Source organism: Lactuca saligna, chromosome 5, assembly GCF_052625555.1.
Source record: "Lactuca saligna cultivar CGN05327 chromosome 5, ASM5262555v1, whole genome shotgun sequence".
In the NCBI taxonomy this organism is placed as follows: Eukaryota; Viridiplantae; Streptophyta; class Magnoliopsida; order Asterales; family Asteraceae; genus Lactuca; species Lactuca saligna.
Window position 1 is genome coordinate 210,901,365 of NC_136421.1, and position 19,016 is coordinate 210,920,380.

The following is a 19,016-nucleotide window of genomic DNA, read 5'->3' on the forward strand; positions in this document are numbered from 1 at the left end:
GGCGGCTGAACAATGAGGCTAGGGTTTGGGGTTATGGAACGCTTTTATACCTGACAACCTTATAAACTTTCTTCCATAATGGCATAAACGACCCCTCCATGTAGAAATAATTTCAATTTCACTTCAATAATTACCCAATAAACCCTGACCTCTATAATTCCTCTCATATTAGGTCCGACAGTTACCAAACAGCCCCTAAGCCTCCAAAATATCTTCAAATTAAGTCCCCATAATTTACCAAGTAGTCCCTATCTTCATAAATAATTATAAGTTGAGTCCAGAACTTACACTTTTAACCCCCAACTTCTAAATTGTGACCAATAGCTCCCCGAGACCAACACCTTGCTATATAATTATTTATTTTAGGTCTACTATTCGTTCATTAATTAATTTATTTAACCCAATAAATAAATGGGTGTTACAACTCTCCCCTACTTAAATTAGATTTCGTCCTCGAAATCATTCCTTATCCTTCCTTACTCACCCCAACCACTCTAGTAGCATGGTAACCATCATGGCCACACCCTAGCCTTCCCAGGGTAGCCATGACCAATCCTCGTAAGGCCCTACAATCCATAGACGAATGAATTTCTCGCAACAAGGTATCATTTACTCAATTTGAATCTGCTGTCTTGAGATGGTTTGATCCCCGATAGACCACTCGTACTGCATTATTATTGATAAATCTAGTCGGTTATCCCTCAACTAACTACTTAACTTCTGATAGCATGTGGTTTCCACCATAAACCTGGGTCACAAACCCAATTACCTCTGCAGTTCACTTATTCTCTGCTAAGGTTCAGCTAATCCCACTATGGGTGACTTGTCACTCCCCAATAAACCAGCTATTCCGTGCACATATGCAACTAAAAACACACATACTATCACTACCCAAACGCTGAAACTGCCCGAACACTGAACTGCCTGAAGCAGTATACGCTGCTACATAGCTGCTTACCAAAAGCTATCGAGACCTCCTGGATCTCAATTCACTTGCCAATCCTCTGAAATACTGGGTTTCCACCCGGTTGTGGAGCCAAAGGACTCCCTACTTAGTCGCCTTACATGACTTCTGAACAAAATCCTTCTCTGGAACTAGTTGCCGCAAGTTATCATGCTGGTGTGACTCTACTACTTTCTGATCTAACCGCTCGGGTCCATGCGTCGAACCCTGACATCATCAAATCCAAGACTATAAGTGATTGCTACCTGACCAATGGTAGCCTTATCTCACACGTCCTAAAGCAGTCCATTGCTTCTCTAATCTCATAACTGTAGTGATGTCCCTACAGTCTCATTACTGGCTTAACCAAATCTAATCCATTAGGGTAAATCCGAAATCCAAGCAATGGATTTCTATATCCTCACTGCTACATCCGAACTGGTGGGTACTACTGTTCCTTCCGCGTTCTAACAACACGTTCATGCCATCTACCAACCTAGTGAATGCTACGGCTACACCCGTAGACTTACAACACTCTATCACTATCTAGCTGCTAGTGAATGCTACGGCTACACCCGCAGACTTACAACACTTTCCGTGCTAACTGAACGCTAGTGAATGCTATGGCTACCCCCGTAGTCTTACAACACTTCCCACACTATCAAACTGCTAGTGAATGCTACGGCTACCCCCGTAGTCTTACAACACTTCCCACACTATCAGTAGTGAAAATTTGTGAAAATCTACAACACAATACTTTAAGGAAGTCCTCTACACCCTATTGTCGAGTTCAACTAAACAAGAAAAGAAAAAGAAATGGGTGAAAGTAGAAAGAAAGTAAAAGAAATTAGTCATCCACACAATTGTTGCTAACAATGATGATTAGATAACAAACATATTATAAACCATCTTTGAGTTCGAAAAGACGGAAACCATTTATAATTAAGATAAGATTGATTACTGATTTAATAATATAATTTCTTAGGATATTAATCAAACTAACTATATTTTAAATTAATATTAAAGAAAATACGAGGGATTTTTTATGTTGATTTTTCAGGTTCCTGTTATAGTTTAGAGGTTGTTGGAGTCATTGCATGTTATACTTTTTTAGGGTGCGGATATTGGGAAAAGGAAGATGCATTGGGTTATGTGGGATAAGGATTTGGCGGAGGCATGAATGCTGGTAGCCTTTTTGCGTTTAATATAGGTATGCTTTTTTTAATGGATGTGAAGATTCTTTCGTGGTCCGAGTGTGTTGTGGGTTAGGGCGGTAAAAGCCTTGTATGGTTCAAATGGGAGATTCAGGTTACTTATTCCTTCCAGTTCCTGTAAAGGGCCATGTAATGAAGTTATTCACTCTTTGGGCCGGATTCATGATAAGGGATTGATTTGCAAGAGTTTTGTCTTATTCGGCTTGTCAATGCGGACTTTACAGTTTTTTGGCAAGATGTTTAGATTGGTTGTTGATCTTTGTCTGACTTTTCACAAATTCTTTTCTATGGATCGCCATATGAGGTGTCTATTAAAGAGATTCTGGATTTAATTTGGTCGACTAATACCCTCAAGCGAGAGTTAGGGGAGGGTTGATGTAGGATTGGTGGGCTGATTTTTTATCTTTAATGCATGATGTGTCTCATGGTGGCCGAGCTGGTAGATTCGGATGGTTATTGGATGTTTCTGATTCTTTTTTCAATATTGCCTTCTTGTATGTTATTGGATAGTACTATGTTAGCTTTAAGTGGGATGAAATCTAGGTGGAATAATCAGGTTCTGATCAATTTGAATATCCTTATGTGGCGTATCAGGTTGGATAACATTTTGACGAACGAGAGACTTACGATTAGGGGCATTGTTATAGATTTAATTATGTGTCCTTGTTGTTTGTCTACTGTAGATATTTTTGCTCATATCTTCTTGGGTTGTTCTTCCTTAGAGAATCTATGGGAAAGGATTACTATTTGGTAGGGGTGGAGGTTTCTAACCCCCTTACTCTTCATTCTCTTATTACTTGGGCGGATTCGGTTCAGTTGACAGGTGGTTAACGAAAGACATTTGATGCGGTGATGACTACTTCTTTTGGAGTACGTGGAATTTCAAAAAATTTCTAATTTGAGATGACTATTCCTAAGAAATTGAATATTTTTGATAATGTTATTGATAGAGCATTTTTGGATTTCTAAAAGGAGTAGGAAAAAGTAAAATTAGTTAGGTTGCTTGGCTTTAAAACCCAACTTTGATTGCATATTTTTGTAATGGTTTTTTTCTAGCATCTTGCTAGTTTTATATATATACCAGGAAATTGTCTACGCGTTGCGCAGAAACACCTATATATTTGAAGTCATTACAAATATATGTTTTTTTAAATATAAAAATAACGTTGTTGTTAAATTTGATATAACAATTCGTATACTAAATTGGTATAATATATTGATTGTTTTTAATTATGTGATAATATATACATCTATTATAACTGCATAATCTCAATCATTTGAATGACTTCTACCTGCAAGTTACATATAAATAAAATTAAATATAATATATGGTTTAATGTTATTTATAGTTGTTGTTATTGTTAATTAATTTTTTTTAATTTGTTTGCTTTAAGTTTTAATTTCTATCATTATTATTATTTAAAACATCAAACATTGTTTTTCGATTTAAAGGTAACAATATAATCATCTATATAGAATTATTTTTAACTATTGTTATTGTAATTATTTTAAGCTACTTATTTGAAATCTTGTAACGATAATAAAAATATCTTTAGGAAAGATTTTTGTTAAATTGATATTACAATTTAAAATTTGCATTTATCACTATAATTTATCACCTTTAACTATTTAAAGAATATATATATATATATATATATATATATATATATATATATATATATATATATATATTAAGTAGAATTGAAATTTATATTTAAGTTGACACTGTAATGTTATATTTAAATCATCAATTTAAGTATTTTGTCAAAACTATTCAAAAGTTGTAGCTTTAAATTGATAATGGTTTACACACAATATCATTTTAAATCTAATAAATTAAGTATAATATGTTAAAAGTTAAAGAAATAACTTTATTAGTAGAAGTAAATATATTATTTAACATTAAAATTTAGCTTATTTATGATTACACTTTAGGTTTGATATATATTTAACCTTATTAACCAACTTATAATCATTATTAGAAAGACATTACGATTTGTCACTTTTAACTATTTACTAAATATTTTTTGGGTTGTTTAAGTTAAACTAAAATTTATATATAAGTTGACCTTGTAATGTTATATTTAAATTAATATTTAAGTATTTTATACAAATTGTTTCAAAATTGTATCATTAAAATGATAATGGTTTAAATCCAACAGTATATTAAAACTAAAAAATTAAGTATAATATGTTGAAAGTTAAAAATATAACTTTATAAGTAGAAGTAAATATATTATTTTTAATATTGAAATTTATTTTATATATATTTATTTAACCTTATTAACCAACTTATAATTATTATTAGAAAGAAATTAAAAAGTCATGAGAGTTTCAAATGAATGTGATGAAAGAAAAATGCTTCCTGTATATAACTATATATATATATATATATATATATATATATATATATATATATATATATATATATATATATATATATATATATATATATTTCCACAGTTCTAACTTAAAAAATATCTCTCTCTCTCTTTATATATATATATATATATATATATATATATATATATATATATGTGTGTGTGTGTGTGTGTGAAAAATAACCATTTGTTAATTCAGATCACTCAAAAGTACTTTTTCCAAAACAATACATTCCCTTACGAATTTCTAGATTTCGAAACAAAAAAAACTATTGAATTTCAAGAACAAATATTAAATTTAATGACCGGTTCCATAATTTTGAGAAAATATTTTATTTTACTAAAATCAAACACAGAGATTAAAAAAGTAGCATATTGGAAGTATATACGATACAAGAGCTTAAAATCGGACATCTGATTGGAAAATCGATATTATTAGACACTTCAAAATATATGTTGCAAACAAGAGTTGAGAAATTTTTTTGAAGAAAAAATTATGTAAATTTGCAAAGTCTCAATTTTCAACTAAAATTTTTCATTTAAAATCAGATTAAACATCCAAGCCCATTGCTGAAAGACATATTAGATTATCCTTTTGGTAGGAAAACATAAGTTTGAACATAGGTAATTTATAAAAACCAACATAAGTCAATAATAATAAATTTTTGATGAAAATGTAAAGTCACGTCGTGCCCTTCCGTCGAACAGCCTGAAAAACATTTAACTTAACAACGTAACAATAAATCTTAGTGAATTCCCCAGTAAACCACATATTCCACCATACATACAATGCATACAAGTAAAGCTATCGACTCTATAGCCAATCCACCATCATCCATATTAAGCATTCATATCCACATTACATAAACAAATCATTGGCACCCTGCCATCATATCCATACCGACTCTCAGCCACCAACTCCCAACTGTCACACAACAACCAACTCTCATCCATCCCACAACCATATAGAAGTTAGTTTTAATATTGAAGGATTACCTCATGAATGTGTATTCACATGTAGTCAGAAAATAAGATAGTCGGTCGAACATGTGTTCATACCCTAAGGCTTTTATCAAATAAGAATAATCATTAAGGCCATATCAATAGTTCTAAGGTTATCTGATTTAAACTACATACAACCCATATGTCATTCATTCAACAATCAACCAACACTAACAATACCCCAACCAGCCATGACATATAAAAGTATCATACAATCAAACAATCACATACATAGGAAAGACTATCCTCGCCAACTAGCATACTCGCTCCCCTAATAGTACATATATCCTAACATACAAAGGATATGCAATGTTACACGTAGTATAGTGAGAAATTCACTTGAACTGGAAACTAAAGAATGGAAATGTTTCTAGTAACAAGTTCCGATGGAACATTTTGTTATATAAGGCTCAGTATCTATGACTTTAGAACCTCGACATCATAGGAGGTCAATGCATGTCAAGTTGGAACTCCACTACATCTTGGATAGTGATAAAATTTTGGAATTGTGAAATGATTATCATTGTAATAATGTCTAGTCGATCTGTTCACAAAGGAAGGATCGCCAAGAGGCATAGTAAGCATGTTTATAACATGTCATGAATGATGTTATTTAATTCAAATGGTTAGTTACTCAAAATATTATAAAATAAAAACAATTTATAATTGTTTTGGTGATTAAATAATAAGGATTTATTTATATTAAATAGGTATGATACTATAGTTAATTAGTTTATTATTGTGTTTCACTTTGCATGATTAATTGTATGATTAATTGGACACATTAGTATGTATTAAATTGTTTGGTGATTTTAGGACTTGGGGATTGCGAGACAATACTTGGGACGAGTATGAGTAGGTGTGAATAGTAGTAGAGATCTATACTACTGGAAGCATAGGACTCACGCTTGGATCAGGGAAAGTCACAAGGTTACCAAGAAGCTTGTAATTTAGTTCGTTTTTATTCAAGTATGTTGTTACCAATGTTTCGGTAATGACTAGTAAGATGGTTGTTATTCCGACCATAGTGGTCATATCGAATTGAGTCTGACTACGAAGAGTTTCTTACGTGGTTCCGAGAACTGAGTTCGATGTAGCATTTGACTTAAGTCAAAAGATTGAAATGCTACATGCTAAAATGTGATCGTATCACATTAGAATATAAAGGAAGGTATATTCCGTTTTGGAATTTGACTATAAGAAACTTGAGTCAAAGCGTTGCATCATATGATGAGAGGTCATTAGAACACAACCCATCGGTTTGTTACACTAGATAAAGGAAAGTACTTATTCTAAGAAGAAGAAGGAGTCCTTAGTAATGATTTATTTTGTAACTCGAAGGTTACGATTGAAAGTCCAACATAGTACGAAGAGCAGATGCAGGATTGAGCACTACCTGCTATCGAGAAGTCCAAGAGTTAGATACTCTTTTGAGGAAACATAGAACTTACAGTTATTACCTAGGATGAAGAGATAACGTAGGGAATTATTCTACAATCCCTATTTCGTTGATGATTCCGGGATGTAATCATCCTAAGGGGGAGATAATTGTAACGCCCGTAGATCCGGGCTAGTCAATTTAGAGACAATAAGCATCAAAAATGACTTTTTGATGGAATATTATTTAGAAGTATTAATCTTAACTAAGTTATATTATATGTTATAAGGATTTCGTACATATAAAGAACGCCGAAATCCGAGTTATAACGAAGAAGTTATGACCTGTCGAAGTTTCGCGACAGAACCGACACGACACAGCGCGATGTAAATAGTGAATTTACGTTAGAGCAATATTTATCCTTAGCAATCTAAATGAAAGTCTTATAATACGTTAAACCGAGAGCGTGCATAAAAAGAACATCTAAATCTGACTTCGTATGAGGAAGTTATGATTTTTCGAAGTTTCAGCATTAGTAGTATGCTCCCCGAAACTCGAGATTGAGGTCGAGTGATATTTAGCCAAAACTTTCTAAATGAGAATTGAAGATCTCATAAATAGTAGTCCAACGATAAAAAGACAGACGAAAACGGAGTTCAGATGAAGGAGTTATGAATTTCAAACGGAGTTTTTCTGTCCCGGCCTACTAAAAATAATATATTAATAATATATTAAAATTAAATTCAAAATTAGCCAATGAAGTCTAAATTAAAGTTGTAGATCTTGTTTTTACCTATGCGTGGATATAAATAACGTCAAAAACGGAGTTCGTATGCAAAAGTTATGAATTTATGAAGTTCAGGGCGCGAAACCCCAAAACTGTTAGAACTCACGAGGTGAGTATTATAAATTCACGAGGTGAACAGATGATGGACGTCTTCCAGGGCAAGTGGCCACGATGAACGCAATGACGTATCGAGCTCACGAGGTGAATATTAGAAACTCACAAGGTGAGCCAGTTCACGAGATGAATATTACAAACTCACGAGGTGAACCTAGAAAATTTACCCTATAAATAGAAATCAAGTGTTAGCCAAGTTTGGTTGTTCATCTCTTACTCTCCCACTCCCGATACTCTCTCTAATCCCTATTTTAACCCCCGAAGCCTCGGTATCATTCCCGAGACCCGAAGCCAATCCCGAAGCCCGAAGATCCCGAGAAGAAAAGAGTTCCCGAGCCGAAGCTCTGCCCGCAAGAAGCCTGGTTTTTGTGAAGATCTCCCAATTTCACCGAAGAATACTACCTCTACAAGCCGTAGTACTGTCTGAGCATCATCTAATCAAGTGAGTGTATAGTCCCTTTCATAAACACGATTTTAATACAAGTATTTTTTGAATGTAATAAGTATATGTTTGGTGTGAGTGTATAGTTACTTTCTTCTAACACATAAATATAAAGTATTAGCTATAAAATACGTGTTATGTGTTATATATTATTTATCTATTTGAGATGGGCTTGGAATTGATGTTTTATACGGGTGTTAAATTATTTAAACTGTGTTTGTATTTATATCTACAAAATTGTTGGGTAGAACATCGGTAGAGAGAATAGTTGGTGACGATGCGACTTCGTGCCTATTGAGTAAAACCTTGGTGATGATGCGACTTCGTGCCTATTGAGTAAAACCTTGGTGACGATGTGACTTTGTGCCTATTGAGTAAACCCTAGCGACTATGTGACTTAGTGCCTATCGAGTAAACCTTAGCGACGATGTGACTTCGTGCCTATTGATAAACCTTGGTGACGATGTGACTTCGTGTGTAACGACCCAATTTTCGCATCCAAAAATTTCGTTTTAAAACATTACTTTACGGAAACGTTAATAATTAAAAACATTGTTTGATCAACCACATCACATCATAAACCATGTCTAAAAACCAAATCATACAACCAATCAAAATATCAGAGTATAAATCCCAGGGAAATCTAAATGATGCAGAAACCAATCATGTATGCATGATGTGTCGCTACCGTGCCAGATCCTTCCCCTTCGATGAAGAGGTACCTGAAACCAAAACTGTAAACTGTAAGCACAAAGCTTAGTGAGTTCCCCCATTGTACTACATACCATACAATCACATAACATACATAAATTGTCAGGCATATCTAGGTGCCCGACCTACCCCTTCGATCCTCTTGACCGGATACTGCCTAGCATATCTGGGTGCTGGCCTCCCCTTCGGTCCTCTCGACCGGATACTACCTAGCATATCTGGGTGCTGGCCTCCCCTTCAGTCCTCTTGACCGGGTACTGGGGACTACTTCACCCCTTACTACTACCACATAGCACATATATCACATAGCCTATTTAGCATGGCTGGGCATGACTGCCCCTTCGGCCCTATCGACCGGTAACCTGGGGACTATCTCCCCTACTATCACTAGCACACAGCATGATATCACATAAACATAACACAGGTAGTAGCAACCCTAGATGAATATCACAGAGATAATCATCTAATCATACATCTCCTACTGGTGGGCCGGCACTGTGGCCATAGACCCACCGCTACTGGAAGGTAACTCACCTCGTAGTAGCTGCTGATCTGTGTAGGAATAGTCTGTCTGCTGCTGCTGCTCCGGAAATCCTCCGGCTGAAATTCCCACCAAACACTTAGTCAAATACTGCTAACTGTCCTTTGGGTAAAATGACCATTCTACCCCTAATCATGCCCTAAGTCACAGTCAGAGTCAAGTTCCAGTTGACCCAACTCGCCGAGTTGGCTCTCCAACTCGTCGAGTCCATGTCCAAACGACTGACCTGGATTCTGTTTCTACTCGTCGAGCTAGGCGTTGACTCGACGAGTTCTCCATCCAAACTGATGTTCAAGTCCTTCATCCTACTCGCCGAGTTGTATGAACAACTCGGCGAGTTCATCTTCATCCGATGAACACTTATACTGAGACTCGCCGAGTCGTATGAACAACTCGCCGAGTCTGATCTTGATCTAAGGAGATTGCCTTGAACTCGCCGAGTCTGGGCATCGACTCGCCGAGTTCCACTATGGGTGAGTTTTGGCTTCCAGCTCACCGAGTCCACCCTGGACTCACCACACAACTTGACATAGCTAAAAGGGGACAAACTCGGAGACTCACGACTAGACTCGCCGAGTCCGATGAGCTACTCGCCAAGTTTGATGAGCGACTCGCCGAGTCTGTTTCATGCAAGAGCCAAAAATGCGATTTTGCTCGAATCCAGTCCATGTCATTCGTAGATCTGGGCTCCTAGAGCACGAATAACACGTAAAGTTTCCAACTTTACGTGTAAATATCCATCTATGGGGTTTTTAGGGTTCAAAATGCACCAAAAGAGTAGATCTGATGTTTTCATGCAATATGGGTTCATAAAGGTAGTAGATCTGAGCTCCTGGAGCTCAACCATGCTTAGATCTAGAGGCCAATCAACTTATTTCGAAATATGATGCACATACAAGCTTGGAAAATGAGTCATGAAGGACTTTAATGGGGCCATAAGCATGAAGACAAGGGGAAAATGAGCCATACCTTAGTGAACACTCTGAAATAGCTCACAAGTGCTTGACCTCCTCTTCTTCTTCTTGATCTCCTTTCCTACTCACTCCAATCTTCAAGAGGACACACCAAATGGCTTCAAATCCACAAAACAAGGCTTAGAACGAGGTGTATGGCTCTGAGGGTGAATAAGGGTTGGCTTGGGGGCGGAAAGGGGGATTAAATAGGGTGCAAGCCCCTGAAACTTAGGGTTTCATCCAACAGCGGTGACTCGCCGAGTCCAGGATATGGACTCGCCGAGTCGCCAACTTAAACGTGTCCCGGGTCCCGTCCCTACTCGGCGAGTCGGACCTATGACTCGCCGAGTCCAAGGCTTAAAATGGAAAATACTCAAATAAGATTTACGTACCAGGAACCAGGTGCTACATCGTGCCTATTGTATAAATCTTGGTAACTATGGAGTTAGCGCTTATTGAGTAAACCTTGGTGATTATGGAGTTAGCACCTGATAGTTATGGATTTAGTATCTGATAAGATAAACTTTGGCAGCAATGGACTTCGTGCCAATTCCTTAGGTAAATCCTTAGGAATGAATGAATAAGGTATAGTGGGTTCTTAAGGTAAACAATTGAGAAACTAAAGGAGATATGGGGATGGGTATTTGGGTTGATTGTTTGATAATTGAATATACTAAATGTATTATTGTGGGTTGAAAACCCTATATGCTCACCAGGCTCCCAAGCCTGACCCACTCAGTTTTCTTTGCATTACAGGTAATAACACAAGGGTATAAGTTGGTGGACTTGATGAGATATTTTGGATTATAGATCAGTAGTTATAAATAACTGTTGTAAAGTTTATTTATATTGTTTATGTTTTTTGTCTGTATCGAAACATGACATCCCGAGGTTTTATTATTTAATGAAAATACATTCTCTTGAGAAATGTTTTGATAAATTTTATCATATTTTGTTTTGGGAACAAATTCCGCAACTCTTTTAATCAAATGATTACTCTGATTTTATCATATTATGTGATTAATAAATTAATTGGAAATTATAAGTAATGATTTATTAATATATTATGTGACTAATATATTAATTAGAAATTATAAAAATTAACTAATAATTTTTGGATTAATTGGAATTAACTAAAAGTGAAATGGTTGAATTGTAATTGTTCAATAGTTGAACAATACAGACAATTCTAGATTGTTCCTAGGGCTAGACGGTTTCTTGGAGTTTTTTAAGGTTTCTAAAATTTTATTGATTGTTATAGAGATAAGGATTTGAATAGATTAAAATATTATTATTTTAAAATTCAAATCATGGTTTATCCTTGTGATCCCCTAGCTATAAATATGACCCATTGGCTTATTATTTTTGTGGTCCTCACTACCTAGAATGTTGGTGAATGATATTTCCTTATCTTATCCTCTTTCCTCTTCTTGAGAACACTTTTAGGGTTTAGGTGTGAGCCATAAGAGGCATCATACTTTTTGTGTTTGCTTTCCAATATCTACAAAAGAAGGGATTCTAGACATTGTTTACTATAACAATTTAAAGGTATGTAACTCTAGATCTACTAATTCCGATTAAAGTAGGATTCTTGTACGGATCTTGATATTCATAATATGTTGCTTTCATCTATAAAGACATAGATCCTTAAAGGTTTCATGTGCGCTCTTAATTGTTAAGTGTTTTTCCATATTGTACATGTATTTATAACCTATAAAATACATCAATAACATCACAAAGAATTTCATCTTCATATGAGCCTATAGTTAATCCAACCTTCACCTATTTTGACACCTTCACCTTATTGCCATTATCTATCTAATGGAGTGCATATGGTTTAGGATGACTTGTAGTGATTAAGCCCAACTTTGTAACCATCTCACTAGAAGGAACATTAGTATAACTCACTCCATCAATAATCAAACTACACCACTTGTATTTGACCAAAAACTTAGTGTGAAATAGTTGGTCTCGTTGGTCTGAATCATCATGTACAACTTGAGTTTGTAAAGTTCTAAGTACTAAGGTTGTACCATACACTGAAGCCTCATACTTTTCCTACTCCTCTTCTTCAGATTCATGTTCTTCATTAAAGATACCGACCAACCTCTATTCCTCAATCAAGGGACTCCCTTAAAGTCGCCACTCTTTTATTCAGACATGCATTTTGATAATGCCCATACCCGTGACACTTGAAACAAGGAATTTTTGGACAAGCTTGTTTCCTTGGTTGCACTAGAAAACTTTAGGGGTAGTCGTGGAACTACTAGAAACAATGGGACTAGGTGTTGGATTTAATTTCATAGGAGATTCAGGTTTAGACCAAGATCCGGTCTTGGCAGATTATAAACAAGAGCTTCCTCCATACCTTGTCTTGACTTGGGCTTCCAACTTCAAACAAAGACCATAAAGTGTTTCAAAATCAACATATGGGTAGAGTTTCACCGTATTGGAAATCTTGTAATTCAAACCATGTAGAAATCATTGCATATTTTGCTCATCTATCTCCTTAATATCACATATCAATGACAACTTCTCAAACTCATCAATATACTCTCCCACACTCATCTTGCCTTGCTTCAAATAAGCAATCTTGTGATAGGTGGTGATTTTATATTTGTTGGTACATACGAATTCTGGAGTTTACATTTCAAGGACTCTTACGAAGTAATCTTCTCCTTTCCTTCACGGGTTCTCTTGACTTTCATCCTTTCAAACCATATTGAAGCTCCTCCACTCAGTTTCATAATTGCATACTTATAACTACCAAAGGGCTTCTAGCATATCGGTATCAGGTGGCGTCCATCTTAAAACCTCTTAGGATAAATGCAGATAAAAAAGAAGGTAAATGTTAAAAAATGACCACCATCTTAATCAAAATACACGACAGTTCCAAAACGGTAGGCAAAGTATTATTATTATTTAAAAAACATTAGAAGTAAAGTTATAAACAATTACCAAGATGTTACTATTCACACATTGGTAATTGTATATGTCATTTGACCATTCTACTAACACTCGTTTGTCTCTCTTGAAAAAGTGAAATGGATGTCGAGCATGTAGATAGAAAAATCAAGATTTAAAGAAGATAGAAGAGGAAGCAGGAGATGTTGATATAGAAGAGACAAACATAAGTAGGAGAGGTGTCATGGGGAGATGAACTCAAGGTAGCAGGAGGTGGTGGAAGGGAACGGTTTGTGGGAAGCATGAGGTGGTAGGATACTAGATATAATAGAAAATAGATGTTGGATCAAAATATGGTTTATACTTTACTTTTCTAGGAAATTGTATTTTTCTATAATATATATGAATTTATGGTCTAGTTTACGACTGAGTTTACGACCGTAAACGCCTTACGGCCGTAAACTCATTTACGGCCCATTTGTTTCCGGCCCATGTTCCCTTAGTATAAATATAGGTATTAGGGTGTGAGGAATAGATGGATGAACCCTAAGGAGTTTACAGTCAGAGATAAGCGAGTTTACGGCCAGAGATCATTTTGTGTGAATCTTTTGTATTTGGAACTTTAATTCATATCAATTCATACAAAGATTCATATTCTTCTTCTTCTTCTTCTCTTCTATTTTATCTGACATCATCCGTTTGATTGGGATTCCGCACCATCAAACGGATCTGATTAATACACAGGCAAATTAGGGACTTACAATTGTAAAAACAAAACAAAAATTAGAAAATTTTCAAAAATCCAAAAACATTAGAAAATCAGAAAATTAAAAAAAATATGTTGGTTATGAAATGTGCTTGAGGGAGATGATTTGGGAAGTGATATTATCAAGTGATAACAGGCAACCTGAGTCTGCGTAACGTACCCGAATTCTATCCTTAATTCTGGTTTAACTTTTCCTCGATGTGCGGATTTTGTCCTTAATTCTGGTTGGATGGGGCGACTGGTAAATTCCGATAAATTAGGTCGGTAGAATATCATTTTCTTTCTTTCCGTCTGTTAGTCATATGTTGCACCCTTTGCGTGATTGGAAGAGATCCGACCTGGGTTGAAACATATGCAACTCTATTTCTCTGCAAGTTATATATATATATATATATATATATATATATATATATATATATATATATATATATATATATATATATATATATATATATATATATATATATTAAATTCTTCTTATCAGTTAGTCATATGTTGTCTCCTTTGCATGACTTCTAATCCGACCTAGTACACAACATATGCAACATTCTTCTTCTCAACCCCTCTTAAGTAATAAGTAATAGAATTCTGAATCTATCCTCTCTCTGAATGGTTGTATGCTCACCTGGTGTAAGGAGTACTCTGGAAGTTCTTGATGGCTGGGGCATATCATGAAGCGGGAAACATGTTCCAGTACACTTAAAATTGAACTCATACAGATTGTCTATAGATCTTGCTGCTCAATTTAGGTGGACAACAATATCCCTGGTCGTCGTCAGATGAATGGTCCTTAAGATATAGTATCTATGGAATTATGATCATATATAATTTTTAGGAACTTAAGTTCACCTTGTCTTGTATCAAATAGTAGATCCTAAATCAGTCACAATTTTTCGTGTTTAAGTGGACAACAATACCGACGATCGACCAGACAAAGACGTGAAGATAGAAGGTACCGACAAGTGGATAAAGGCTGTCTAAAAACTTTGATCCCAAATCACTCTTAAAGTTAGATATCATTTTTATTTTTTTTAAATTTGTCTTAGTTCTTTCTAATTTAAATATTAGGGGAAAATTAAAAATTAAAAACAATATAAAAAAATAAAAAATCCAAAATCCAAAAAATAGTGTTATTTCTGTTTTTTTCTTGTTCAGAAAAATCAAAAATCCAAAAATATTTTTGTTTCTGTTTTAATTTGTGTGCTAAGTTTTCTTTTAGCTTTGTTTTGTTTTGAAAAGTGATTTCAGCTATAGATAAGACTCATGGAGTTTGTGTTGAAGATTTCTGAGCCAAAACCTCGTTCGTGAGCATCGAAGAATTCTTATTCGAAGGAGCAAGAAATGAAGATTATTCTTTCAAATTCAATCTTGCAACCCTAGAAGCAAGGTGAAGCAGAAATTGAAGATTATGTGACAGATTGAATTGAAGCCTCCTCAATCAGTGTGCTGCTATCTTAAACCTGCTGAAGTGATCCAGAAGATTTGTTCTCTCTGAAGATTCTCAAGCTGAAAGCACCATCTTTCAAGAATCAGTACGTCAAGCCTCCTCACCCAATGTGTGTTCAATGCCAAATTCTGAAGAAAACCTCAAGTGCTTAAGATGAAGTCGTTCATTGAAGATTCATATGTTCATCCTGATGCTGTGAAGAAATCAAAGGTTAAAGCTGAAGCCAAGCTCCCATTGAAGATTAACAAGAAGAGCCAGCTACTTTTTAGGGGGAGCTTGTTGGGTCATTGAAGATTACCAAGGGGGAGATTGTTGGGTCAAAATATGGTTTATACTTTACTTTTTTGGGCAATTGTATTTTTCTGTAATATATAGGAATTTATGGTCTAGTTTACGGCTGAGTTTACGGCCGTAAACACCTTACGACTGTAAACTCATTTACGGCCCATTTGTTTCCGGCCCATGTTCCCTTAGTATAAATATAGGTATTAAGGTGTGAGGAATAGATGGATGAACCCTAAGGAGTTTACGGCCAGAGATAAGAGAGTTTACGGCCAGAGAGCAATTTGTGTGAATCTTTTGTATCTGGAACTTTAATTCATATCAATTCATACGAACATTCATATTCTTCTTCTTCTTCTTCTTCTCTTCTATTTTATCTGACATCATCCGTTTGATTGGGATTTCGCACCATCAAATGGATATGATTGATACACAGGAAAATTTAAGGACTTACAATAGAGTAAATTACCATTATGGTCCTTATAGTATACATAACTTTGCAGGTTTAGTTCTAATTTTGGAAATTATTACCACTGATTCTTATGGTTGTTAGATCCATCAATAATGACCCCTCTTTATGTTATCATATGTATATGTCACATGAAAATATCATTTTGCCTATGGACCAAATCTGTAAAAGATATAAGCTAAAGAGACCATATAAATAAGTTGTTCCAAACATTAAATTGAGAACAAATAACTCATTTATCTCGTCCGCCTGTCTCCCATCCCCTCTCATCCGATTAGCATCTACGGTCTTCCTGAAAACGCTTTTGTCAATGTTTCACTCCTCTTTAGTGATGTCGACACACCCACAACTCCATTTCCAATTACCACCACACCGCCAACATGTCCGCCTCACCAGATCTACACCACAACGACAAATCCAGACTCATCTGTGGTGTCCCCATACCATCGAATCCCCCCTCTCCATCTTACGATGTTGGTACACACTAGATCTACTCTATCTTTCATGTCACTTGTTAAAAATTAGGAACAATTTTGTTGTTAGTGGTGGGGTTAGGTGGATACTGATGGTGGGTGGTGGGTTTGGATGGTAACTGACAGTAGGTGGTGGGGTTGGTTGTATATGGTGGTAGGTAGTGAGTTGGTCGCATATAGTAGTTGTGGTATGAATGAGGAAAGAGAGAGTGGTGGTGGTGGTACATGCGGATTTCAGTCGATTCATACTTGCTTAACAAAATGACATAGACGACAACTGAGATATAGACTAAAATTGGAGGCTTCTCCAACTATGATGACAAATGGTGTAAATTTCCCAAACTAAGACTATACATGTAGATTTGTGTATACCATAGGTGATGACATATCAGTTTTGCAGACATGATATGCTGACGTGTCAAAATTGAATTTTTTTTCCACAAAAAAATACTAAGGATTCATTTTTTTTTTTCGATTTTGACACTAAGTTTAATTTTTTCTTTCAATTTTGACACTATGTTTTTTTGTTCCAGATCGAACATCATTTATCAAATTTTGTTTAATTTTGACAATATGTTTTTTTGTTCCAGATCGAACATCATTTATCAAATTTTGTTTAATTTTGACAATTTTCCATTTGAAACCGTATAAATATATTTTTTTATTACATTTTAAATTGTATAAATATATTTTTTTCATTTAAAAACCACTTTTTTATTTAAATAAAATGTTTTTTTTCATTTAAAGCATAATGTACAAATATGTATTAGTTGTATCATGATAATCAAACTAACTATAAAAATTTCATAAGTTGCAAACTTGACATCCAGGTTTTGATCGGTTACACGACCCCAAACCTCCAAACTCATTTTAAAGTTGTGTATTTAATATAAAATACGGTTTTTATATACCTATTTATACATAAAATTATGGTTTGAATGTAAAAAAAATGTGTTTATTCAAAACTATGGTTTTTAATTGAAAAAAAAAACATTTATATGGTTTAAATATATTAAAAAATATTTATACGGTTTCAAATAGAAAATTATCAACATTGAACAAAATTGGAAAAAATGATTTCGATTTGGAACAAAAAAACATAGTGTTAAAATTGAAAGAAAAATTAAACTTAGTGTCAAAATAAAAAAAAATAAAAAAAAATTAGTGTTTTTTGTGGAAAAAATTCAATTTTAACACGTCAGCATATCATATCAGCATGTCACGTCATCATGTAATCTGATTGACTGATCAAGTGGTTAGAATTATAACAAATTGGAAAACAGTATCAAATTTAAAAAAAAAAAAACACACACTGTCAAATTAGAATTTTGGTATAAATCGAGTGTTTTTTTTTGCTATTTACCTTAAAAGTTACAGAGAATGCCTTTGAGATTTTTCACATGATTTCGGAAAATGTTAATTAATTGTTGTCTTATTTAGGTATCATTATGGGTTTAGATACAATGATCTATAACTACAATATAATATATGCATCTTTACAGCTATTAATTTATCTGTTGAGTGTTGTCCGTATATAGTTATAACTTATAACAAACTTTTAAGCTTTAAATTTCAAATTTCGTACAATGATAACAAAGAAATACATTATAATGCCATCTAATCAATATCTGTGTCCATTTAATGGGATGGTAGTTCATCATTATCTTTGAAATATAACCGTCGTACCACGAGTAATGACAAAATTTATATCAAGTATTTTATTTATTGATTTTGACTTAAATTTTAAGATTATTTACTTTAACCCTCTAAAGATATAGAAGAAAATGTAAACTCGAATGTGAAAAACAAAGCCTTGATTATTCATATTAATAATATTATATAGTTATCTATAATCATATTTTAGAATAATATATAAAATTTTCATTGATCAAACTATTAGAAAATCAAATGAAGTGAAATTGAACTTGTGTTGTCCATCAATAATTCATGCATAGTTACTGTCTGTCAACCCCAAGTGAGTATATTCTTTACCCATAAACCTGACGCATTATTGTGAATTAGAAATTAATATATATATATATATATATATATATATATATATATATATATATATATATATATATATATATATATATATATATATATATATATATATATATATATATATATATTTGTTTTTCATTTCTATAACAAAAATCAAGATTTTAAAAACCGGTTTAAACCGATCAGTCGAACCGATTGGACCAAA